Source organism: Labeo rohita, chromosome 19, assembly GCF_022985175.1.
Source record: "Labeo rohita strain BAU-BD-2019 chromosome 19, IGBB_LRoh.1.0, whole genome shotgun sequence".
Taxonomy (NCBI): Eukaryota; Metazoa; Chordata; class Actinopteri; order Cypriniformes; family Cyprinidae; genus Labeo; species Labeo rohita.
Window position 1 is genome coordinate 12,939,575 of NC_066887.1, and position 2,500 is coordinate 12,942,074.

Sequence of the window (2,500 nt, forward strand, 5' to 3'; positions counted from 1 at the left end):
AGCACAAGAGCTGCTGATTACAGCAAGGGCCAGCCACTCTCATTTCCCATATCTGCTCATCCTCTCACAGTTTTGAGGAGCACGCTTGGTCTTTTCTGATGCAACGGCAGCAGCTGGGTGGCAAACTCAAGAGCTGCTAACATCTCGTTAGCCATTAAAGGTTCAGGGGATGATGGTTAAATTGGCTCATGTCAGTGAATGAGAAGGAGCATATGCTGGTTCCACCCATTGTGGGCTCCTAGGGGCCGGCCGGCCCTGCTCTCACAGCTGTTGAGGTGGCTCTGGGTTCCCTCGAGCTATGAATAGAGATCAGTGGAGAGCTGGTCAATGAAAAATGTTGGGTCTGGCCTAGATTCACGCATGTTCGGGAACATCAAACCAGCGCTGTTTAGACTGACTGGTGAAACTGGTCAAGGTCCTTGAGACCAGCTACAGAGGGAAAAAAAGACAAATGAAGAGAAAGAAAGAGATCCACACATTTTTCTGGAAAATGAGCACGTCTAAAATTAAACAATGACCTTCTTTTGGGGCCTTTACTGTGATAAATGAATGGCAGCTCCTCTTTCAACAATACAAAAGTGCAACGTGTTCAGATGTTCGCTATTAAAAGAACATTCATTTATTCACACCGATATTATTTTAAACCCGTGACTTACTTTCATCTGTTGAGCATAAAAGGAGATGTTTTGCAGAATGCTCATGCTGCTCTTTTTCAACATACGCCAACTGCAACCCGCTGCTGTCAAATATGAAATAAAAACACCATAAAACTACTTTCCCTGGAAGTCATACTTTTCTGAAGTCTTTGTTTTTCCTCACACAACCTCTGTAAAAAAAACACCTTCTGTTTTTTGGCAAACTCAACTGTCCTCTGAGAAATCAAATTTAGTCCAAATGCAGATGTCTGTGAGTCCTGATAGAAGAGGGCGGGGTGAGTTGAGCCAGTTTTTACTTTCCAGAGTGTTAAATTGAGCACATGACAGTAATGGGTCCAGCTTAAATATGTACATAAATTTCAGGATGGGGTGCATCCTTGGGAATAACCATTTTGGATTTAAAATAAACTGATTTTAAAATATGACAAGTGGTCTCTTGGCTCGACTTGCCACCAGTGAGGGGTAAGTTGAGCCACATGGAGTTTTAAAGGAGAAGTTCACTTCCAAAACAAAAATTACAGATAATTTACTCACCCCCTTGTCATCCAAGATGTTCATGTCTTTCTTACTTCAGTTGATAAGAAATTATGTTTCTTGAGGAAAACATTAACAAATTTTTCTCCATATAGTGAACTTCAGTGGTGCTCCAAGTTTGAACTTACAAAATACAGTTTAAATGCAGCTTCAAATGGCTCTAAATGATCCCAGCTAAAGAATAAGGGTTGTACCTAGCAAAACGATTGGTCATTTTTGAAACAAATTCACAATATATTTACTTTTTAACCTCAAACGCTCATCTTGTCTAAGTCTGCTTAAACCGTTTTTTTTTTTTTTTTTTTTTTTTTTTCAGTTTAATACTATCAATACAGTTAGGGTATGTCAAAACTTCCATTTCGTTTTCTTTCCCTACTTCAAAGTCGTCCTACATCGCTGCAGAAGTACCAACCCAGTGAACATGCAGAGAAGATCAAACGCCCTTTACCAAAAAAAAATTTAAAAGAGTGACATAGGACGATTTTGACGTTAAAGAAGGTAACGAGACGGGAATTTTTCGACATACCCTAAGCGTATTGACCCGGATTACACAGACTACACTTGTGCATCGCTGAGACGAGATGAGCATTTGAGGTAAAAAGTAAATAAATTGCATTTAGTTTGGTTTGATTTAATTGTAATGACCTACTTTTGATTCATTCATTCAAACTTTGACAAATTCCGTAACATTCTGCGTTATTCAGTAAATTCTGTGATTCTGTCCAAGTTTTCCGCATCGTGGAAATCATATGACCCTACATATGTATGTTCATTTGTTTCAGAAAAAAAAAGAACAGTCTTTTAGCACCACTCAGTGGACTTTTCACATCGAATATGAGACAAAACGTACATGGCGGTATCTTTCTGGACCTTAAACATGTCAGGGTCAAACAGCTTTTGGATTTTTATCAAAAATATCTTAATTTGTGATGAAAGAAGATCTTGGAACGACATGAGTAAGTAATTTTATTTTTAGGTGAACTATCCTTTTAATATATTCAACAGTGAAATATAAGCACACAAGCTTCTCATTTCACCTCAAAATCAAAAGTCTCCTGACTAGAGAAACAAACACAGCTGACCTAGAAGCGATGTTCCCGTCTTGGTGGTCGAGGAGCCAGCTGTCTCCTTGGAGATGCGTGTGTGATGTGCCGTGTTCCAATTAGCCCTTTCTTGTTTTTAGTACCTAAACCCCTCCCCAGTAGCAAAGAGACCCCCTACACGCTGTGCTGCCTCTGACAAACCTGATTAAGTCACCCAATCCAGCCCTGGGAGTTACTTTGCGAAAAGCAGACACGGGCTGGTGGTAC

The 2,500-nt window shown here is 39.9% G+C and overlaps 1 protein-coding gene across 2 annotated transcripts in view; it reads right to left on the reverse strand.

Annotated features, from left to right (window-relative positions):
• Positions 1–2,500, reverse strand: part of elmo1 (engulfment and cell motility 1 (ced-12 homolog, C. elegans)) — a 125,894-nt gene that overhangs the window by 91,398 nt on the left and 31,996 nt on the right. The window contains exon 2 of one of the 2 annotated variants that reach the window (XM_051136374.1): positions 657–739. The exons of the other annotated variant lie outside the window; for it this stretch is intronic. The gene's annotated coding sequence lies outside the window, so the exon portion shown is untranslated. The remainder of the gene's footprint in view (positions 1–656; positions 740–2,500) is intronic. 2 annotated transcript variants of the gene reach the window in all.